The sequence below is a fragment of the Poecilia reticulata genome, linkage group LG4 (genome assembly GCF_000633615.1).
Source record: "Poecilia reticulata strain Guanapo linkage group LG4, Guppy_female_1.0+MT, whole genome shotgun sequence".
NCBI classification, from domain to species: Eukaryota; Metazoa; Chordata; class Actinopteri; order Cyprinodontiformes; family Poeciliidae; genus Poecilia; species Poecilia reticulata.
In genome coordinates this window covers 14,843,568-14,868,395 of record NC_024334.1, presented here as the reverse complement: position 1 = coordinate 14,868,395, position 24,828 = coordinate 14,843,568, and the positions used below count along the sequence as shown (strand labels likewise).

The 24,828-nt window shown below is 41.4% G+C and overlaps 1 protein-coding gene and 1 long non-coding RNA gene across 4 annotated transcripts in view; one reads left to right on the top strand and one right to left on the bottom strand.

Annotated features, from left to right (window-relative positions):
* The window catches only part of LOC103463997 (pre-B-cell leukemia transcription factor 1), a 74,107-nt gene that overhangs the window by 10,640 nt on the left and 38,639 nt on the right, over positions 1–24,828 (top strand). The gene's annotated exons all lie outside the window — the stretch shown is intronic.
* On the bottom strand, positions 1,622–7,743 carry LOC103463996 (uncharacterized). Its single transcript, XR_533568.2, has 3 exons — positions 7,005–7,743; positions 6,705–6,892; positions 1,622–3,380 (listed from the first exon to the last, which is right to left on the bottom strand). It is a non-coding gene; the product is annotated as an uncharacterized LOC103463996 (long non-coding RNA).

Below are 24,828 nucleotides of genomic sequence, written 5' to 3'. Positions count from 1 at the left end.
ATATATATATATATGGATAACATATATTACAGTTTTCACTTTTTATCTTCTTTTTATTTTCTTACAGGTGCACCAATACACTTTTTTCACTTCTGATACCAATAATGATATCTGAGATTTAGTATTGGCCAATACTGATCCGATGGGAAAAAAAACAGCTGAATTGACTTCAAATGATTTTTTTTATTGTTTGAGACCTCTGGTGGAGCCAGGTGTGCATTGTCCAATCAGGTCGTTGACAAAATATATGCTGTATGCAAACTGCTGTGACTTGTGAAAAGCTGTCCATTGGTTTGCGATAGTCAGACAGCTTTACATGTTTACATGATGTATTTAATTAGAATAAATTTTAACCAAACTGAATTTGATTCTGGTTGTTCATTCAACTACAGCCTTCATCAAAAGATTGGCCAGCCATTGGTGCAAAATGCATTTTTAGATGTAGAGACAACAAATTATCATGGAAAAGTTTAGAATAAATGTTTTTGAGATTGATTATCTTGTCAGTACTGTGTGATCGCCACAGAAGCAGACTCCAGGCCAGCCTCTTCTCGCTGCAGCTCAGATTTATTCAACATCCTCCCCGGCACCGCCGTCCTGTTGCCTCACTCCCCTCTGAAGCTGAACAGTGCTTGAGCAGCTGAAGCCTCTCTTCCTGCTTTGTAGAGATGTTTAGCGCCGTGTTGTCCATCTTGTCCCACTTCATGGCCAGAGGCGTTGTCACGGCACCAACTGGCCTCATTGAAGTGACACGCAGTGCTTTGTCAGCTCTGTGTCTCAGGTGCCAACGTGCGCTTCCTAAAATAAACTGTCATGCAGCATGGCAGGACAGAGAGATGTAATAGGAGTGTGTTGGGGCCCCCGTGCCCTCCCTACCCTTCCTGAAAGGAAACAAATGTTCCACAGCAGAAATGTCTTGTGGCTTTGGACTGCTTCCCAGCCCCGTCACCAACAATGTGGTCGGGAACCTATAGCGGGGAGCGGGGTAGTTTGCAGCATCAGCAAGGGGTCACAACACGTTTTCTCTGAGTGGATAACGCCTTTTATGTGGACTCAGTTATACTGCGGACCTGTTAGATTCTGACAGATCTTTGTTATCTGCAGACATCCTCTCCCAGAAATAGCTAATGCTTACTGTTTTGAGCTCCTCTTCCTGTTTTATAAACGTCTGTCATAGAAGGAGGATGTGCGCTCTGCTGGAGCTCCATTCAGATGTCCGGAGGTTGGAAATGGTGAGCATGTGTGGTAGCGTTTAGCTGTTAGCGACCCGTGTGTTCATTAGCTTCCTGGAACATTTATGGGACCAGTTGTTGAAAGTGAAGTTAAAGCACAAAACATTAAAGTCTTTAGTGATGAAGAACAGAGAAACAGAAGGCTCCTGGAGGCGGACAGGAAGAGGTGTTTCACTAAGCATCTACTGGAGCCTTGATAACTTTTCTCTAAACAGGTTTCAGGCCAAATATGGGGGGGGAAGGGCCAAATTACAATAAATAGAAAACATAAATAGTAATTTAAATGTTTTATCAATACATTCATTAAATACATTTGGAAATAAATACACAAATAATTTATTTAATATGTATTACTTGATTGTTTTATTACATGTGCTGCAAATAAAAAGTATTGATTTAATTTTGAAAAGCATATAGATGGAGGGATATTTTGTAGCTACCTGTGCAATGAGAAGCTGGAGATACTCTTGTGAATTATGTGACTAGAAAAATGCTTTTTTTTTAGTAACCTAGAAAAACCTAATAAAACAATCAAACATCTCAAGAAGTGCTAAAAGTACACACACCCTATTTAAATTTTCTTGGGACAAACTGAACCATATCTAGTGTTTACTGGAATCAAAAAAATAATTTAACATCAAGGGTAAAAATAAAAAATAAAAAACACACAAGAATTCACTTTACTGTTTATACAAAAGTAAAGTCAGAATACAAAAGCTGTGTGTGAAGAGCTTTAAAGGGGAAAGTAGCAGCTAGAAAAGCTGGAGTTTTGCAGCCTTGGAACAGGAACAGGAGTATGGTAACACAATGCCAAGGGGGGAAGACATCAACAGAGAGTATAGAGGAGCGCCTGTTGCTGCTCATCAATCTGGGAACGATTACAGGTTCTGAACCATTTAAAGTCCATCAAACGACATTTAATCAGAAGAAGGTGTCCTCCTTACCAGGAGTAGATATTGCATCTGATTCAGCATGCATGCAGGTTGTTTGATCTCAAGTTGAAAAATTGCATCTGAAACAAACACGTGTCTTCTGGAACAACGTTCCATGTGTAGGATGAGAGAGGGTGAGTAGAGGGATGTTTGGTACGGTGGCCCTGAAGTACAAATCACTAAGCACAACTACAAATTTAAAAACACAACATTAACAAAACGGAAGAGGTAGGTCTTAGTGGGAAGCCTAAGACATTTATGATTGGATGACAGCACTTTTGACTTAAGAACCAGAAGTTCTTCTGGCTTCAGGTAATTTGGTGAAAGTATGAATGCTACTGGCGATGGAAACATATCTACCACAGTCCAAGAATCTTTTCAGTCTGGACATTCTACGAAACTTTGTTCGGCTTTGTTCTTTTTCAGTTTATGCAATACATAGTGCTGTGACTGCCTGCCTGTATGAGTGACAGAATAACTTCTGCTTCTAAAGTCTAAAGTGTTGTCCAATCAGCGACGCCTCAGATTTCCTATCACTTCTGTTTTGTTAATGTTATTGTGTTTTTTAATTTATAGTTGTGCTTGGTTTTAGAATATGTTGTTGTGTTTTAAAATTTGATTTGCTGAAGCAGTTTTCCTGTCAGGGCCACCGCAGTTTGTCCATAATGAACATCACCCTGTTTGATGAACAGGTAGTGATTTTGGCTTGTTGTTTAGCGACAGAACCTTCAGACTAATCAGAAAACAGTTAATATAACTTTATGTTGAATTCCTCTGTGTATTTTTACACTCTTACTATGATAAAACAATGAAAAATGAACATCAGTTTGAGGAAATTCTGATGGACACCATTAGCCCTTCTCTTACATTTTATGATGAAATCATCTTGAAATAAATGTCGTTGCTCCTCTGGAAGCCGGCTGGCCGGTGTGTCGCCTCTCTTCCGGCAGATAAACCCCGTTGCTCCGTCCTTTCGCTTCAACAAAAGGCTGGTGTTGATAAGTTAATATTCTGACAACAGAGATGAGATAAAGAGGTTTTAAGAGTTTGGAGGATAGCGTAACCTTGATAAAATGCTCATCTCACTGACACTGATTTTCTCCATCCATCTTCATCCGATCGGAGGTATGCAAATGGCGCCTTGGGCTGGGAGCGCAGTACAGTGCTGTTAAATGGCCCATTTCAAATGTTCTTTGTAGCACGCTGACTTTACCCCCTAAAAAGGCAGGGGGAAAAAAAACCTGTCAGCTCGGCACAAACTCAAGTCTTTTTTGGCGGAATTTTTTTTCCACCTTTATCTTACGTCTCCTTCTACACCCAACACTCTCCAGCTTCCCTCCTTGTGCGCCATACAAATTAGGCAGACACTGACAGTGTCAGAGCGGCTAGTCATGAAATATTAACAGCTTGTAGAGAGTTTTACATTGCTACATTCCTCTTCATTTTTAACTATGTCAGCACAGACTGTGAAACATTTATTTGTGTGAGTTCAGGGAGACTATTACCCTAACACCCCCACACACACCCCCAGCCCCACCTCCATGCTGTAGATGATATCTATCAAGCTCTGTTTCACTCCAACCATATTTGCCTCCCAAATGAAAGTGACAATTTGTGCCTACCAATGCTACATGATCTCCGGATGCAAGATTTTATTATAGCAAGGCACTCATTGCCATATAAACCTTGTAGTGGTGTGTTTGTGAGTTGGAAGGTAAGGCAGGCAGATATGAATAATAAATCTGACGTAGTAGAGAGCTGCTTTGTTTCTTTTTCTTTATCACCTGCATTCTCACGTTTGGCTGGGTGGGCGGGGATGGCCCCAGTGTTCCTGGCCCTTTTTTTATTCTTTTTTTCGTGGATGGCCTCTGTAAAGATGGAGCTGTCAATCATCTGCAGGCTGGCTGAATCCTGAGAGGCAGCATGGCTGCTCTGTGAAGGACTGGAACAATGACTTTCTGTTGTCACGCAGCGTCCTGTGGACACAGCTCTGTCTTTTAATTAAAAACACCCTGTCAGTTTGGAAGGAAGGACGCAGACAATGTCCAGATTATCCACCGGTCAGAGACTTTACATCCAATTTCTGATTACCAATTTAGCAGCAACATTATATCTAAAATATTAGAAAGAAAATGCAGCTTTGGGAACTGAAATAGCAAGGCCCTGTGCTGCTTGACATGCTATTGACTAGCTTTTGCAAATCAGGCAATCTAGGAGCTGCAGGAGCTGATTGGCCGGAATTAATGAAGAGGTACAGAAGACTGGAGACGGCATTAAATTCAGATTTTTGGGGCCACAATTTGATTCAAAACTAATTTTTGATTGAAAATGATTATTCGTAATGGTTTCTTCTTCAATTTATTACAGATGCACCGATCTGATGTCAATATCTGTATTGGATCGATATCAGCCAATACTAAACCTTAAATATTGACATTGGTATCGGAATTTTAAAAAGTGGATTGTAAATCCCTACAATACATATGTGTACAAAGGATCTTTTACCCCAGTTTGTTGTGCAAGGCAGAATGACAAATGGAGTCTTTTTCATATTCATTAAGTTTTAAACATTAATCCATGTTTAGATGGAATCACTCCCTGACTGCAGCCTCCATTTTGTTTTTATGAAATGGTCACAGAGAGAGCACCACACCTTTCTACAGACAGCCTCCTCCAGGGATGAAAATGTTGCAATTTCCATACAGAAGTTTTAGCCACTTGTTTGTAGTTATTTAGTGAAAAGTCATTAAAATGTGCATAATTCCTCACCAAGTCAGATAAACGCTCCTTAAAAGTATTCATGTCACCTGCACATACAAAATCTGGACAGTGGAGGCAGACTAGTTTGAAACAAAATATTAGACCTGTTCAGGTATCTTTAAGGATACCTGAAAAATCAAATACGAGTATAAAATATTTATGTTCCCCACTGTAAATGTAATTTTCAAAGCTATCTTTTGGAACAAACTAAAAAAAATGTCAGTGTTGTAATTGAGAATGGAAAAATAATCAGAGGACACTTTAACAGAAAACAAATCCTCCAAGTTTGACTTGAAGGACTCTGAAAGCATTTTGTCCCGTTGCCACAGAGCAGTCCAGCTCATTACTTGCAGTGTTGCCCTCGGCACCTTAATATACTGTTTCACAAATGAAATCTGCTGTGCAACAGAACAGCTAGAGAAAGCTGAGAAACGGCTTCTAGACTGCAGGACATATGTGTAGCGTCTAATGGGGTCTATTTACACTGTCTTAGTTTGCTGCTAACTCCTGGGACTCAGAGGGAAATCAGAAGGAAAATGTCTCCGTCTCTTCTCTCTGCTGCGTAGGAAGTCAGGTAATGAGGTGCATCCTACTCTCTTATTACGTGTGGCTGGGGCTTCCTTTCCTTCTCACTGATGACGATGTGTGGCTCAGGTAGTTGTCATCACAGTGTGATTAATTAAAAGCAAAATGAAGCCAGTTTGTCATATTGTTGTGACTGCGGTCAGAGACCAGGGCAAACTCCCGGGTCGACGCAGCTGGAGCTGCACCAAGGTTACTACAGTTAACTAAAACTAATGAAATAACAAAAACTGAAATGGAGAAAAACTATAATTAACTGGGACTACTTTGTGTGTTTATAAAACTAACTAAGAAATACTCAGATTATAGATATAATAGCTAGGATTTAGTGTTTATGAATCTATTTATTATACTTTCAAGCTTGTAGGAAATGAGTCCCCCCCAAATAAGTAGCTTACATCAGCTGTCGGTATATTACAGCTTTCTGTAATTATCCTGGCGGCGCTAATACTAGTTCGCAAAATAGTAACATCAAAAGTTGGGAGAAAACACCAGTCAGTTGGTTGTTAAACAATATCCATCCATCCATCCATTTTCTTGCACCCTTTTTCCCTCAGTGGGGTCGGGAGGGTTGCTGGTGCCCATCTCCAGCCAACGTTTCGGGCGAGAGGCAGGGTACACCCTGGACAGGTCGCCAGTCTGTCGCAGGGCAACACAGAGACCGACAGGACACACAACCATACACACACACACTCACACCTAGGGGCAATTTGGAGAGGCCAATTAACCTGACAGTCATGTTTTTAGACTGTGGGAGGAAACCGGAGTACCCGGAGAAAACCCACACACGCACAGGGAGAACATGCAAACTCCATGCAGAAAGACCCCAGGCCGGGAATTGAACCCAGAACCTTCTTGCTGCAAGGCAACAGCTCTACCAACTGCGCCACTGTGCAGCCTGTGTTATCAATTATTTACTCAAACAATAATTGAGTAAATCTTTTGAAAATGGCATCTTCTGTTGGGTATTCATTATCAAATCAATGTATACAAAATCACAATATAATACTCTTTGAATTTTGCACCTGAAAATTAACCAAAGTATGAATAAAACTAAACAATATTTAGCTAATAATAACTAATATAAACTAGAAAACACACTCTAAAAACGAATTAAAGCAAACTGAATTAGACAAAAAGTTAAAAACAAAATAAAGTACCTAGACAAACCCAAAACTATTATAACCCTGAGCCTCACCTCTGCAACTCCTCTGGTTCTGCTGCTCCTCGCCCAATTCCCGTCGCCTCAGAGGGAGCTTTAGTCTTTGAGCTTGTTGCTGCTCAGACTTTCTCCCTGCCGACTCGATAACAATTAGGAGGCGTCTGCTTTGGACCGGGTCTCAGAAAATGGAAGCGTGCTGAGCGAGGCAGACTTAATGAACAGCTCTAGAAAAGAAAAAGAGAAAGAGAGAGATCCTTTGTGGGCTGAGTTTGAAGACTCATAGAACCACAGTTGAAGCTGCTTTTGATTTTGCGTGTTTGCGAAGTGTACACTTACTGAGACTTCTCAGCTGCCAGCTGTAGCTATCGCTGCACGCCCAGAGAGGAGAGGCAGTCTTGTTTGTGTTGGCCCGCGGTGTTGCTCCCAGCGTGCAGCCCGGTCCTTGTCAGCAACTCTGTCAGATCTGTCTCCGGCTGGTTCCACGTCATAAAGGCCGTCCCGTCCTGGGAGAGACAGGTGTCAACAATGTGTGCTGCCTCCCATTCCGCCTGCATGCTCATCCCACCGCAGAGGAGCGACCGGTTTGAAGCCCAGCAGCTTGGAGAGATGGAAGCATGAACATTGAGGAAGGCTTTTCCTCCAAAAACAGGATCCAGTCCTGTAGTGCCAGAGAACCAGCTTGGTGCCACATCAATATGGATGCGTTCATACCAACCCTGTTTAGTCCGCTTTAATCCAGCTGTGGTTTGTTTCCTTAGAAAGTCCAGTTCATTTGGGGAGGTGTGAATACATGATCACACTCTGATGTGCACCAAAAGAGATAACTCTGGTCCGCCTACAAACCTAGGTCTCGGTTTGGTTGAAGTGAACTGTGGTTTGGTTTAAATGAATATAAAATTGCCAAATGAACCGGAGACGGCTCCAAAAGTAGGTAGCGGACAATAGCGCAAGGCATTCTGGGTAAATACAACCAAACAAACGTATGAGTCTAGCACTAGTGGGAGAAATTGACTTGTTGGTCTTTTACCAATGATAAAACTGAAATACTACAACTGCTTAAATCTGACACCACTTCATTTTTGCTTACATTTTATGAAGAAGGAAGTTGTGCTCAGTTTCTTCTTCTGAGGTTTTTATGCGGTTTGCTTTAATGGTTCTTGGTGTAGCGCCACCACAGATGTAAATAAGTTTTTCAAAGGGTTTGGATCATTTGAGTGCAGTGTGAAAGAGAACCACAGCAGCTGAAAATGTAACAAATGTTGGTCCCCAATTGAACCGAGTCTACCGGACCATCAGGTGTGAAAACACCCTATGTCTCTGAACATGTCTCTTCCAGTGATAGTTTGGTCCTCCTTCTGGTATATTCCGACCTTGTGATTGGTTGTCTGTCACCTTACAAAAGCAGAACTGGTGTAGCGCATGGTTAGATCTCAAAGCATTGCAGAGCGGGGCAGCATCCTGACTGGCTGACACAATGACTGACAGATTTATTATGTTCTTTGAGAAACACAAATGAAAGAGATTCATGAAAACGCCTTCCAAACAGACCGCACTCATCCATCCTCAGAGAGAATCACTGGTTTCTTTGTTTGAATTGTTCCTGCTTTGCGCAGAGGCTCTGCTTCAGCTAAAAATGTTCTTCTTCTACAAAGGAGTTTATGAAGAAGTTTTCTGTTTGTGGAGTTAACAAGATATCTTTTTTTGAAAGATATGGATGACGGGGTAAGCAGAGGTGTGGGTTGTCAAAGGAGCACCTGCAAGACTTTGGCAGTAAGAATTAGATGAAGAATCACCTATTATTCAAACTACTATATTAGAAGCAGAACAGCTTGTTGCACTGGGATACTTCCACTACCACAGCTCCACAGTAATTACTCTGAAAGTTAAATTATCTGACAAAGTACTGTTCTGTCACTGTTAGAGACTCTTATTTTGAAATAAAAGAGAAAGTAATTATTGAGTTTAAAGTTAGTCATCTGATAAAACACTAGCTAACACTAACTTCTGCAAAACTTTGTTCATATTCCACTAATAAAAACAAAACATTATTTTGCAATTGCTGTGTCTTTATTAAAAAAACAAACACAATTAAAATCACTTATAAATAAATTTGTTCATGTGATAAATTATTCAAAACACCGGCTATGCCATCATCCTCCTACTACTTCCTGTCATTTTAGTTTTTTTCACCTGTAGCAACATCAGGTTATTGATCACATGACTAGTGTGATGCAAAAAGTACTCCCATCCATCCAGTTTTGTTAAATGCCAAAAAGTACCTCACCCTAGCACGAAAACATTTTACTGAATGTTAACCAAATTTCAGAGAATCTATTCCAATTTATGCAATTGTATGGTCAATGGAAATGCAGCTAGTTTCCTGTAGACTCCTGTTTTGAAATAAAAAGAGAAATAAATTTACAAGTTGAAAGTAAAATCATCTGACAAAGCACCTTTCTGTTACTGTTTGGGACTCTTATTCTGAAATAAAAGAGGAAGTAGTTCTTGAGTTGCCGTGTTGTTTTGACAGTCAAATTTTTGCTAGCCTACCAGATAACTCTCACTTCTATAAGCACCGCAGAGGCTGCCAACACTTTTAAAGGTTTCATCTGGCAGTCTGCTAGGTAATTCATAGATTCGATTTGTCAGGCACCCTGAGTACTGCAGGTTGCTAACTGTTTGCTGCTAACAATTACATCTGCTTAGGAGTTAAACTAAATGGCTAACTCATAGTTTTTCAGTGTGTCTAGACTGCATTTGATCAAATCTAGAATTTAAATAACTACAGTTTTTCACTGTACCTACAAACACAAATCAAGAATTATGAAACTTGACACAATCTCTTTGTGAAAGCACAAAAACTTCTTTAGTATTAAAACTCCACTAGAATAAGAGGAGTACAAAAATCACCAAATACTGGATTGAATCAGGGTATAATGGCTAGACTAGATTAATCTATAGCTATTAAATGTTCTTTGGAACACAGTTTTTGATTTACTTTCTCTTGTGAAAAAAAAAACATGTTGCTAAAGGAGCTCCATATGGTCAATTTCTACAAAACTGCATTGGTTGAGGGCTGATTGGACACAACATTGGGTTGGATTTCATATTTCAAGTGTCGTTCATTCTCGCTCTGCCATATCTGTAGTATATTTGGCTAGCTGGATGGACTCTAACCTCCCTGATGTGTATTTCATTTGACTGAGATGCTAAAATCCATGAAAAGTAGAAAGGACTTTATGTAATGGTAAAGAACTAAAAGTGTCTGGAAAATGTGAATCAATATTTTTGTGGGAATTTGTAGTAATTAGAAGGTTATATTTAGACTCCCAGGGCTTTCAGACAGACGGCCTAATGCTTGGAAAATATTTAGTTGTCATTTAAATGGATCAAAGCTAAGAGCTACATCCACTTTTGGTCTTTTAATGCATCAACCAAAAGCATGCACTTTTTAAAAACAGATTAAAAATGCAATTAAGATTCCTTACTCCTGCATTCCACTACTATCCTTTGGAAATAAATTGTTATTTTCAGAGAACTAGAACCACCAGATCAGATCAGAACATGTATTACAACGGATAACTGCTGGATCCATTTGTGCCACTGGAGTGCTGAATAGTTCTCGCCAAGGTAGAAAGGCGCAACAGCAAGTTTCCAGCAGGAGCAACAAAGCAGGCGTTCATGTTTGGGACCGTTCCTCTGGTCTGTACGAGCAGAGCTCACACACATGGCTGCACACAGAGCGCAATCTGTCAAAACTGACTTTCTGGATGTTTTTCTAAGAGCAGACAGGTAAAGAAGAGGAAGAATCTACTAGAAGTTGTATTTCTTTATGTGAAATATTCATTCATAGCAGGTAGATTTTAATTCAGCTCAGGCCCTGGAAGGCACGTGTCATGGCTGTGTTCTTGTACTGCTTCGGTTTTCTCTCTCTGTTGTTTTTGCAGTTATCTAAATTGATCCGGGGTGAAGGCAGACAGAGATTGCTGTATTTTTAATGTCTTTCAGCAGCCGCATTAAGTGTGCAGTTTGTATGGTGGCAGGGAGGGGAATGGGGTTTGAGGGGGGGAGAGGGGTGAAGAGGTTGCTGGCTGCTGTGACATTAATAATTTAATTGCAGCCGCCGATCTGAATGCTGCAGGAGCTCCAAGTGATGGATATTTTTAATGATACGGAGATCAACGCCCCGGCCCGCCACCACGTTGCGTCTGTCAGCGGGAATCCGAGGGCGATTGCGATATTGTTTCTGTTCTGATCTTTTTGTCTGTCAGTGGGGGGAGGTGGTTGGGTGGAATAGGGCTGAAGGTCTCTGGCCCGAGCGAGTGTGTCCCTCTCCCCGCCGCTGTCAATGCTGACGCTCCTCATGTTTATTTCATTTTGCGTCTGGGCTGTCTCGTTTCCCTATCCTCCAATGTCATTAACGCTCCGAGCCAGGACCCTGCAGCGCCGCGCCTAATGAATTCCTCTGCGGCTCCCGCGCTCCCCTCCCAGTTACCCCCAGCTCAAGGTGTCAAATTAAAACCGGCTGAGAAAAGAGCCAGGAAGCGGTCTGGGCGAGCGCTTGTTTGTTTAAAGCGCTTCCCACCAACTGCCGAGGCACTGATTTCCTGATCACTGAGGGCAAACCAACTTTTAATCATCCAATTAAGAGACAAGTCGGTGGACACGCCCCCTTTCACCTTAKTTTTTTTTTTTTTTTTTTTTTTTTTTTTTTTTTKTCGAGATCGATGGGATTGCTTGCCGCTCATAAGTTGTTGTTGTTGGCATCTTTGGCTCTCCAGAATAATTTGGGGGATGAAGTCAGCAGTGAGCATGCCTGGTTGGCTGCTAATTGCACTTTATTTAGCTGTCATGGTGAGCAGCGTAACGAGCCCCGACGTGTTATGGAGCCGTGGAGCTGCGGAGGGGGAAGAAGCTCTCCCTACGTTCACCCTGCTTTCATCTGGCATTCTGATGAGCCTTTTCACCTCACACACTGTAAATCAGAGATGCACCAATCAGCAGGCTGGAGATGCAACAGGAATCAGTCAGTTTGTCCCTTGATTGGCTCTTATCAACAATCAGCAGGTTAAATCCTTCATTAAATGCATCAAACTTCAAAAATTGGTCTATTTTCAGCCTATTGATGGATAGGCATGTGCTTTGATTCATGTTATTTTCCGATTTATGAGAATCAGATGAAGGGTAAAATCTGGTTGTAGAACTCCAAAAATGCATTTGATTGAGTTAACCTCTTTGTATTGACAAAATGAGCAACATATTCAATTAAACAACCCTGTTTGCTGCTAAATTATTGACATATGAACTCAGCAGTAAATTGATATTGTTTTTAATCTGTTATTCAGGTTATTCAACCATCAAATTGGTGCAAATCTCTATTCTATCCATTCATCTTCCTGAGTTTCATGAACTCCTGATCACTCATGGAACTCCTTCAGAAATGAGGCTGCCACAAGATTAGCATTGAGATGCTATTTTAGCCTCAGATAGCTTTGCTGATAGGCTAACTCCTTTTAGCACAACTTGAACACAACAATAGTTTTTTCCAGCATTCGATCAGATAAATTTCTGAAGCTAAAATGAACCCCTAGTGAGCCAAGAGAGGCAGCTTCTGCTGTTTGCTGATGTCGCTTGCAGATTTATGGCCGTACCAGAAACTTGTGAATACAAAGGTTCCGGGCGGAACCTCTGAATGTATCATATAAAAAAAAAAAATTATAATAATTGCATTAAAACTTTAATGTGTTAAAACCTACGCAATTAACTGATCACAATTAATGCATTAAAGTCTAGGCCCCAGTGGAACGATATGAGCTAATCTCAAACGAACATTGTTTCTCAGGTAGTGCGTAACAGCTTGGGTTTGGTGACACAGTCCAAACATTTGCCGTGTACTTTAACTATAAGTGAGGCTGCCACTGTTCTATAGCGCAGCTCATCTTTCCCAGTGGAAGTGACCAGAACATGGTCAGAGACACTGGCCCTCCTGTGTGGCTCCCTCTGCTTCAGTAACGGCACTGCTGGATGGAAGATTGTCAATCAATTCATCAGAGCAGCGCGGGTGGCTTCTGTAGGGGGAAGGGAACGGGTGGTGGTTAAAGACAGCATGGAGGAGTGCAGTGCACGATTATGGCTCCCTGTTTGCAACTAGAGCCGCTGCTGCAGAAAGCTTAGAGGAGTGAGGAACTGCACACCTATCATCTCCCCCAGATCACAAAGGAATCCTTCAGATGAACCCTGTGGGATCCACACTGGAAGTCCATGGCTTGTTAGTCTGGTGGAAGGCGCCGCCTTAATTAAAGACGCGTTAATTGGCATGAAAAGGCCGCATCTCCACTTTAGGGGAGATTTGTGGAATCCGTGCTGTGATATATTTCAATTAAAGATCAATTAAAAAAATAATGAGGATGCTATTGAGAACGGCAGGCGGCTCATCAGGGCGGACCGAGCAGCTCAGCTGTTTCTCTGCATCCTGGAGTTCCTTACTCCAGTTTTTGAAGAACGCACACAGACACACACACACACAAAAAGCAGACGTTCGCTTCTGGAGGGAGTGGCCGACGTGTTGGCTTAATTAAATTTCTTTCTTCCCCCATCACCCTTCCCCTCCCCTCCCCTCCCCTCCCCTCCCATCACCCATCCTCTCCTCCGTTTTCAGCTGGCAGAGCAGCAGAGTGGCTCGGAGACACGGAACACTAGTTGTGCTGGCAATTATGTTAATGGGATGCTATTAGGCCATGATTCCGTATGAGCGATCGGGGAGAAGAAGAGCCCCGGCGGCGGGGAATGATAACGGAGCGTGCGTCTCGTTGATACGGCTCCAGCAGGACGATTTGCATAATGAACCCTCCCCGCTAACGAGGGGCGTGGCCTACTGCGCGGCACCGAGCCACTTAGGAAAGCTCCGGAGTCGCAGCGTGAGGCGAGCCGACACCGAGAGCACGACGTGACAAAAAAGATTCATGGACTTCACTGGTGGCTGTGAAAGCCATTTTGGCACAAATGGAAGCGTAGCATGCACATCCTCCAGCTTCCTGTGTGCGCTCTGCTCAGCGTCTCCTCCTTCAGGGAGACGCGACAAGACTCCGTTCCCCTCCTAAAGCACTCGGATCCTGAAAAATGAATGAAGAAACCTCCATCCTGCTCACATTTAGCCACCTAGCTTGGACTCAGTAACATCCAATGTCTTTTTTTTTCTTGTTGTTTCTCCTGTGAAGTGTTGGCTCATATATAATATTGTTATTTCTGGCAGCTCTTTTCTAAAATGTCTTCCATAAATAGGAACAAATCAAATATTCATTATGCTGCCATTGTCAGTTTATTCAGGTTTTTTTCTATACTTTCAACTTTTCTCTTGAGAGTCATTTTGCATTTTATGTGCAGCACACACTCACACTCACACACACACGCGCACATGTAGATTTTTGTGTGATTCACTGAGAGCGAGGCGGGGAAACCACCTGGGGGCACCGGAGCCCGGTGGGTTCCCTTGGCAGCAGAAATAAAACAAGCAGAGCAGAGATCACTCCTTCGTGTTCACGTATTTGATCACTCGTTTTTCCCTAATTTATTAAACCTGGTTTACACACTGACACCACTGACCCAAATCCTATCAAGTTGTTGTTAATCTGAGGTGTTTTCCACCTCGATGCCTGTCGCAATAAAATAAAAAAAAAAGTCAATTAATTGCATGATAGATGAACATGAGCTCGACAAGTTTCAGCTCCATGGTTTTTTAGTTTCGTCATGATTTCTGTCTCTTTCTACCAAAGACGGATGACAAAAAGCTTCACTCTGGTGCATCGACTGACACCCCTCCTTCTCGTTTCCTTAGTAACAGGCTCAATTGGAGGTGAACACAGGACGCAATAGCAACAACAGTGACAAAAGTTGAAAATTTTTTAACTTTCTTGTATTGCGTTGCTAGTCCATGTGTTGCTAGCCTGTGTGTGGCTAGCCTGCGTGTGTACAAGCTTGAAATCACACATGTACAAATTTCGCCAGTCCTTTGCCTGGACGACTGCAAAAGATTAGTGCGCAAGGCCCTAGAAAATGAACGGAGTGTTGAGTCAATATGTCGTATTTGTAAATAAACAAAACAATACAACAAATATAATCAGCCGATCTTTTCTACGCATAATTGCGCTAACTGGACAATTGAAAGTAGTTTTGTTTTTACACAACACATCTTGTCAAAGATTGTGAAGCTGTTGGTGTATTTAAATGTGCTGTGCTGGGGCAGAGTTATCAGATAAATCTGTAATTCAGTAAGTTGAGGTGAGTGTTTAAAAAAGTTAATTTAGTTTGGCAGTTTTTCTGTATTGGATCGCTGTGAGGTGATACTAAACCTGAGATATCGATATTGGTTTCTGAAGTGAAAAAAGTGGATCCCTAATCTTTGTGCTTTTGGTTAACAATGGTCTCAAAACAACAATATCATCGTTTATCGCAATAATTTCTGGAACAATTTGAAACATTTGTTACTGCGTCCACGGACACGGTAGTGTGTGTGTTTCACCTCTTGATCCGATCGGAGCGAACTGGAAGCCCAGGGGAAGACATTAAACACCCACAGCGCCCCCCTCAGGCAACTCTACATTCTCATCCGCCGCCTTAATGAGAGCTCCTCCTAATGATGTCAGCGGCTGCAGCGTGGGGACATATCCACAGTTAGATCCCCACCTCCGCCTGCTCTCAGACGTGACCGCTATGCTGATGAATCCAGCGGATCAATAATTTAGACCCTGGCTCCTGATGATGTGTAGTGTGTGTGTGTGTGGGGAGAGGGGGTGTGTGGGGGGGGGGGTGATACATGTGAATGGGCTCAGCCTGAGCTGCAGCCAGAGTTAAGTAGAAGCCCCTCTAAATGTGTTTGCTGTAAGCAGCTGACACATTTATGTTTACTGGAATCCTTATTGCTCTCTGCTGCGTCTAAGTGCTTGTTTACCTTGCTTTCTATACCCTGCGTGCGATTATTGCAGTCTGCAGAATCCCTCCCAGAGTCCTCCGTCTGCCAAACGATTTGCATTTGAAATACATGTTGATATAATTGATTTAGAGGCATGAATATTGATAGCATCTTATCAGGCCGGTGCCCATGTCCTGCAGCGTGGCGAGGAGGAATAATGGTCCTCTGAGCATTTTTCTGGTCATCTTGCTCCAGCGGATGAACACATAATCTTTAAATGTAGAGAGCGCCTTGGCTTCGGAGCCTCTCCATCTCCCTCTGGGGAGGCATCCATGCATCTTTTAAGGACTCCTCACATCAAGGAGGCCTGAGCAGAGTACCCTGCAGTCTCTGCCTCAATTATTAAAGCCGGGTTCTGACGCTCCGCTGCTTAAACTCGGAGGAGGAGAAGAAAGACGGGCTTCACTTCAAGTCCCTTTCAAGATGGCGGCGGCTTTTCAATCGCAGTTTATTAGAAGGTTCTCTGTTCCTAATGGAGACTTTGGAGGAGGTTCTGAAACATTCATGCGGATCTCGTATCACAGACATTTCTGCTTCAAACAGAATGATTCACCGCGGTTTTTTTTTTTTTTTTGCAGAGCCGCTCTCGCTGTCACCGCGGGAAAGGAAACGGGTCTGCATCCAATTAGAAGCCGGGACCCCGTTTGCTCACAGCGCTCGGCTGTGATTGATGCAGTGCGGGGCCCGCAATCGCAGCTCTAACGAAGTCCAAATGGCCCTGGATTGAAACGTTACTTATTGACTCAGTCTGACGAACAATAACATCAACAACAGACGCCTCGGCGTCCTCTGTGCTGGAGATGAGATGAATCAACTCTAACACAAGGCAGGGTCTCATGCAGGCTCTTCTTCACATGTAATATAGGAAGATTTAGATGCCTCCTAGGCCCCGATTGGCTCATTACTTATTTTTTTGTGTGTAAGTACCCCAACACCCCGTACAGCTGGGCTGATTGTAACGGCACTTTATATAAACTCCATCTATTGTCTCCGTGAATTCCAACTGCCTTTAACTTTGATTAAATATTGATATCTCTGTACAGCCTTGTGCTGTACCGACTACTTTATTCAGAGTCACAGACTCTGTCAGCAGAGAAAAAGAAGAAGAAGAGGGAAGAGTTGTGACATTGAGCTGATTTCAAGCTGAGGTGTGAGAGAATCTGAAAAATACATCTGTGATAAAGCTTGCATGTCCGACATCTGTCGCTCTCAGATAATGTGGTCCTTCAGGAGCTTCAGTGTCAGTGGTTGGGGAATCAACACTAAATAGTTGATATTGAATACCTCGTGACGACTCTGGTGTTTGAAAGCAAGTCATGTCTAGGCACCATAACAAATTTTGCTAAACGATAAATTGTCTTGTGATAAGCAATAATAAAAACTACCTGCTTTTCTCCATCAGCAGAGCCTATTGTGAATGCTAGGGCTAGTTAACTTCGAGAGCGATGATGGAAGAGAAATGGTTTTTCTGTAACAGTGAGTTGTTTCGCCGCCATTAGTGCATTTAGCAGTGAGTAAATGAGGTTGAGTGACAGCACTAAGCCCCTCCTCCTGACTCTGATTGGTTGTTTTTGGTCAAAGCATTTCTTCAAATATCAACAGGAGCTCATGGAGGAGATCCATCTTTTCACAGATTATCTGTCTCATAGCAAACTATCACAACACAGCGACAGTTTTGTACATGAAAAACATCCTTTATGAAAGTTGCCTACTGCACCTTCAAAGTCTTAAAAAGTCAAAAATGTATTTATCTGAAATTAAGTCCTTAAAATAGCTCAAATTCATAAAATGTAAATTGGCTTTAAATAAGTGGGATTTTTTTTGTCAGGCAAAAGTTTGAGTCCAGTTTGACCGATAACTTTCTGCTAATAAATAAGATAGAGTAAGGTAGCCTGGGCTGCAAGCTAGCTTTTTGCATTCATCATGGGTTCAGTCTTTGCCGCTGGCTCACTTCTGCTGCCAACCCATATGATGCTACATTCAGTCAGTGTGAAAAAGCTTGTCACTGTGGAGGTTAAGGGGGGTTTTGTGAAAAGCACAAAGCTGCTCCCAAGAGCCACAAACAGACCCCAGAAATGTCAGCATGTTGCTCCTCTGGCATGGCTAAAGCTCCCCGGAAAACGGTCGCCACGGCTGCTGCTAGCATTGATCTAGCCGCAGCATTTGCTGCGACACAAACTGAAGTCGGAGGTTTAGTAGATTTTAAACATGTTGGTCAAGCACCACTCTTCCCTATTGAAGAATCTTATTTGTTGCAATGGAGAGAAATACAGCTGAGAAAAAGCAAAGGAACCAAACGAGGCAGAGCCACAGGTGCAGATAAGATGACTCACAGAAAGAAACTAATTAATTCAACAGAAACAAGAATATCTATAGTTAATCTAAAGAAATCTGTACTTTTTTTGTTATGATGCTGCTCTTAAATGTCATTAGTCTTAAATTTGGGTTGTTGAAACTTGCTGGAACCCCGACACAGTAAACCGACTGTATTTGCTAATGAGAGGATATTTATTTCGTTATTTATTTGTTTTGTTTTCCTGACAATTGACTTCACTGAACCAACAGAGAAATTGCGAGGGGATTCTGCAGACGCCATCATCCTGGATTGCCTCCACAAATGAGCCGAAGCTCGCCACCACCTGCGTCTTTCATCCCACACTGCAATAGTTGCCACATACTGAGATAGCGCCACTCAATCGCTCTCTCTGTTTTTCTTCCTTCGTCTCGTCTCTCAGCAATTGATCTCCTGCTAGTAGAGGTTGTGGGGTTTTTTCCCTTCCTGTTTTCGCCCCTCTCTCTGTGATTTCCTGATATCTCAGGGTCAAATCCGCATCTGTGTGAAACAGAAACATTTTAGACTGTGAGATGACCAAAGTGCGTGTGTGTGTGTGTGTGTACCACAGAAATGCTGTGCTCTTGGGAGACGGAAGTCATCCACATATAAGAAATGGATGAGGTAATGTGCTGGGAGGGTAATGGCTTTATGCAACATACTGGAACACAGAAGCTCATTAGAAGAGTTGAGGCTAACCCCTCTTTGTCATAACACACTGGAGGAAGCCTGGTGTTCAGTGCTGGAGGAGGAGGTGGGAGGTCGGGGGGACATTTTGGGAGGTGGGATAAAATGCTGGGAACCAGCATACAGAGCTATAATGTATGAACTGGCCTGAATCCAAACTACAAACAAGCAAAGACGGGCGATCAATAAGAAAGCACTCAGTATTAATAGAACATAAGTGAAGTGTATGTCATGTTAAACGTGTAGAAATGTCTCAGTCGGTGGGGACTCATCTGCATTTCTAAAAAAATAAAAATAATGTATGTGGTATTAAAAATATGTGTTCAATACCAAATGATAGTTTTTTTATTATTATTTTAGACAAGGTGCTCAAATTACCATTCAGCAGGAATTAAAAAAATATTCCAGGAAAAACTTATCCTATCATTCAGATTTATCTAGTTGAAGACAATCCGGTTTAATCCGGTTTCATTTGAACAAATTCCATATACAGTACAGTCAGATTTAGGCTGGAATCCATTTCTGCTTTGTTGAATTCCATCTATTTATAACACAGTGCAGTCTGCAGATTATATCGGCTCTTTACTCAAACACAGTGAAGCTTTTTAAGCAACCACAGCGACAGCAGCGCTCTCCAGGATTATCTCCACCTGTGGTGTAGATGTGTGAATTAACTGACTAGGCTTTTGCTACAGGAGCATAAACTCTAAATGAGAAATTTAGAAAAGTTTGATCTTTTAATCAACGGTTAACTATGTGCAAATACGACTGATCATCGAATGCTGTATGTAGTTCACTTCCAGTCTGTCCAAAAACATGCTGACATATTAGTTCAGTCAATGTAGCTAATCTTACAGTATTGAAGTCTTTAAAAGCACTGATTTGCATTAAAATGGGGAGAACATGGGATGTTTTCTGGGGATGAACCAACAAATTGGCCTGCATATTCTTCATTCTGGGAGATGGATGTTCGGCCAGTACTCACATGTGAAACCGATTTTATCCACAAAGGTCAGAAAATCAGCCAGTGTCTCCTTCTGCTCTGCCAGGAGACAGACTGACCCGTCCAGGTCACCTCTGCACCTAATGATAGTCCCCCGACTGTTGCCGACTTAGCAACTTTGTCACTAAATTTAGCAACATTTCAGAGAAAATACATCAGTATCCACAAAAGTCAGAATCTTTTTAAAGATTGATGCCTGTACTGTTTTCACATCTTCACACAGCAGTTCAGCTGCAACTGCTGCTGGATGATAAATTGTACCAGAAGTCATTTATTTTTCCGCCTAAAATTAAGTAAGTCTTGGCTGATTTATCGGTGAATCCTGTGTGACAAGTTGAGCAGAAAGCAGTCAGAAACCGTAGCAACCTGCTGCTGACAGCAGCACTGAGACTGAACAGGCCTGCTGCTCAACGAGCTTCCACTTACACACACCAGCTCCTTGTTTACACTCTGGAAGCCTCTATTTTCCAGTGAACCACATGACTCAACCCAATACACACACTTTCATAAAGAATATGAACACTTTAACCATCTGTTAACTTGTCTGCTGTTTCCCTACACATCTAAACAACACTTTAAAGTCCTGCTTGCCCTAATCAAGACAACAATAATATGAGAAACCTTCAATGTGTTACCTGCTCTGTGCGATTGAGACGTCATAGAGCCTCGGTGTGTGTTGGTGGGTTTTGTTTGGCAGGCCGGCAGCTCATGTATCACCAGGTTTCTGGCCGGCACACAGGCAGAGTTTCCGGTCTATTTCCAGCGCAGCATGTTCATTCTAGGTGACTGGGGGTGGAGGGGACGGTGTGTGTCATTAAAGGCCTGTCCTCTGCCTCTATCCGAGTGTGAAATGCTGTGCCTCAGAGATGCTGCTCTGCTTTTGCCTGTTCAACCAGTTTGCCGCAGCTCAGAGGCCTGGCCGGAAGTTTACACAGCTTTTAATGCAATATTTTATTTGTTAGTTTATTTTTTATAGCCAATTCCGTCTAAAACACACATACACACACACAATAATAATAATAATAGTTGTTAGTCAATCAACATTGTAGCTTCAAATAAAAGAAATTCAAAGCAATGTCAGATAACATTGTAGTAATAAGTGTAGCATAGAACAAAAAGGTACAGGCTGACGATAATCAGCTTACATGTGGATACTCTACAAATAAACATATTGTAAAACCAATATTCTGTTGAATTACAGCTGTTTGTTTCATTTATGAAACAAACCTCCAGCTATGGAATTGTTCTTTTTTTTTGTACACCATAATTTATCTACTTTTTGTATTAGTACATTTGGTTAAGTGGGAAAAAGTCAGAAAAACACAAACAGAAAAAGTGGACCTTGTAGAAAAAATAAAACAGGATTTGGAAAATTATAGGGGCCTACGTAACGTGACGTAAAAAAGTCATCAATTTCAAGGCGTCAGATGATGCAAAGCCAAATGTCTTTGAAGTTATTTTTTTTGACAAATGCAGTTTTTTCATGAAAACTGAAGGTTAATACAGTAACTCCATTGTGCTGTAAAATGGCACTACATCACTACATGCCTGGAAAATTCATAACACCTCCGCCATTAAAGCATTGCTAGTTTTTCACACATTATTTGAAGTTTTTATAAGAAAACCTCTGAAATGAAACATGTATCACTTAGAGCCTGTTGCCTTCCTAAAAGGGTATCCACTGTTCTCTCATTATCTGTCAGTAAGGAGCAACGAGCCTGTTGGGACATATCACAACAACAATAAAGTCAGCCAGTCACCCCCTTGTTGGCTGTTTAAAAACCATTTTATTGTTGATTTAAAGAGATCAAACTTTACTGGATAAAAAGATACGAGAGCTGTATGGGTTTTTTTTTCCTGGCTCGACTTTATACAACCTATATTATAGGAATTTTATGACATTTAAAACTTTATTGGACAGGACTTAGAAATCTGGGGGCAGTATATAAAATGAGGAATTTATTAGACTTTGTGCCCTTTTGCAGCTCGGGTTTGAAATATTGTCCGTGGAGAAGGCAGAGCCCGGCCTGTGAAGGTTTTAATGTCGCTCTCAGTCAGTAATGATGTGCTGTAAAGAGCAGGTAGCAGATGCGGGAAATAAAAGGAACATGATATATCAATATTTAGCATAACAGATGTGATGTGGCATTTTATAATGCCAATAATCCTCTAGTGACCCTCCAGCGGAGTGATTAGACCAGGGGAGCAAAACTCCGGCTCAAATCTGATCGAATGGAGACGATTTTCAGCTTCATCTTCTAACGACCCACTCAGCTCAAATGTATATTTCCTCCACTGTGTTTGATATTTAGTAGATGTGCATCAGATAGAGCTATAAAAGCCCAACGCTATGCCTGAGACTACCCCCCGCGCACCCTCCACCAGGCAGGTGTGCAACCCCAGCCACGAGAGCAGAATTTAAAGGGGAGCTGAGAGGATGGGCTCTGCGGGGAAACCAAAGCAGCGAGTCAATAAGGCCTGAATCTTTTATGAAGGAAGAGGTATTCAGATCACAGCTCTGCTGACAGCAGGAGCAGGCTGCTGCTTATATGAGGAGACAGAGTAGTCGAGGGTCTAAAATCTCCCCCAGATTTACCTCAGTCCTCATTAACGTTGGAGCTACTGCTCATTACAGCTCACACCTCGGCGTATGGATGCTTTCTGATGCTGTTACACCAGCAGCACTGGGGAGAATACAACATGACAAAATGTGTTGCAGTTTTACCAAAGTATGTAACATGGTTCCCTATAACACTCTGCTTAGGGATGCACCGATCCACTTTTTTCGCTGCCGATACCAATACCGATATCTCAGGTCCAGTATCGGCCGGTACCGAGCCGATACAGAAAAACAGCTGAATTAACTTAGAATGTCTTTTTTTTTAAACACACATTTGTACTGAATTACAAATTTATTGGATAATCTGCATCACTCAAACATCTCTCTTCACAAGCTTGATTAAACATGTAAAAACAACACAACTTTAATTTGTTAAGTCAGTGTAGTTAGGAGCTTAACAGCCAATAATAATATAAATAATAAATAAAATGAAACTGACAATATATAAAACAATTGATCAAATATGTAAAAAAAAAAAAAACTTCAACAAACCTTTCAAGTGATTCAGAAAGTGAAATAAAAATTTCTAAATATAATTTAAAATAAATAATAAACCATAATAAGAGCACTAAGTGTAGAATTAAACTGCATAGATCGACCCTCATGAATTGTTGCAGTAGCTGCATTTCCATCGACCGTATAATTGCGCAAATAAATTTGCTTGATGAAAACACGTCAATGTGAAAAAACTCACGTTTTGATAAAAACTTTTTGCTCTAGGATGAGGTCGTTTTTTTGCTGTATTAAAATTAGTGTATTTCAAAAACTGCAATGGAAACCTGAGTCATGTGATCAATAACCAGATGTTTGTAGTAAAGGAAGAAGACGATGACAGGAAGTAGTTGGAGGATGATGGCTTGGCATGTTTTTAATAACTTATCGCGGGAACAAACTTATTCATGTAATTGTGTTTTTTATTTAATAGAAACACTGCAATTGCAAAATTGTCTTTTTTTTAACTCTAGTGGAATATTGACAAAGTTTTGCACACATTGTTAATAGAAATCCAGTTACTGTCACCAATACCAATCTAGAATTTTCTTCAATATTGAGACCAATGCAAATCCTAATATCGTATCGGTGCATCTCTAGTAGTTCTATTTTCCTATTTTCATTTTGATTTATTTTGACTTTTGTGTCTTTTGCTCTCAAGAAACCCACAGACGTCTATGATCTCATTCATATCCATAAGTAAGGCATATGTCTGAGCTACATGCAGCACATCCACCCATCTCACACCCTGTGGTTGATTGCATCAGTCGTACCAGGAGAGATATTCCAAATCACTGTGTTCACATACCTGGCTGATGGTGCTGGAGAGGTTGGAGATAAATGCACTATTCTCAGGTTTTTCCATTGCAAATGACTCACACAGAGACGATCTTAGTTCTGCAACTCAATGCACACCACTCTTTCTCTTTGTAGTCATAGCAGAGGTGACAGGTACAGCCATGTGGGTGTCAATACTTTAGACATTTATCACTACTACCACGACACATTAAAGATAGAAAAGCCAGTCTTCTAGCTCGTAGATCTGCTAATATAAATCTCCTCAAAAGGAAGAGTGTGAACTAGTGCTCATTTTCTATCTAACACTGCATGAATTATTTCATGACGTTTAGTTTTTCTTTGGTTATGCTTTAAGATTAATTTAATTTAAAAACTTTATCCCAATTCTACAAATATGAATTTACTGTCTTGCATAAGAATTGTACCAGAATCGCTTGTATACTAAGTTTCCAGCTCAGGAGTTCTGTATGTAAAACATAATTAATTGCGTTAAAATTTTTTAACATGTAAAAATCGATGTAATTAATTAATCGACATTAATGCATTAAAGTCCCACCTCTGAAAATGGCATACGGTTTTCAAAATTATATGCAAAGACGTTTGTCTCTTTGATTTGGATTCCAGCCTTTGGCTGTCTGCTGGCTCACATCTCTACATGTACAGACTGAAATTCTTGATCACTCTTCATTGCTGAATTACATCCAAATATATTATTGGCATATAGAGTGTGAAAGTATTGCACTTGGACTATAACATCCGACAAAATATTAGAGGTGCGCCCATATACAAATTTGGGCCAATATCAATAACCATTATTAATATTTCTGTCAGGTCGCTCTCTGTTCAACACCTTTAAATAAAAAACAACCACACTGACTTCACCACTGCTTCTTTACTTCAGTTAAACTCCCCACAATCCTTTGCTGCATCGCTATCTCTATCACATGACTGACCTTCTGCTCTGCCCCTCCAGAAACAGATCACAACTAGATGGAAATAATTATCGGTTGTTAATATCAGCAGTTTTATTTAACAGACTGACACCATATGTTAAGAACTGATTATCAGCCAATACTGAAGTTAGTGGCGATATTTGGCAGAGTCTGCCAAATAGTGCATCCAAGGAGCTCTTTTTGCAATAATAAACACAGTGATTCAATATATCGTGCAGCTCTGCTCGTAGGTCAACTCTACTGATCAGGTGACTTTTGAAGGCGATTTGTTGTATTGTATTCTGTTTTGGGGCATTTGAGTAAATAC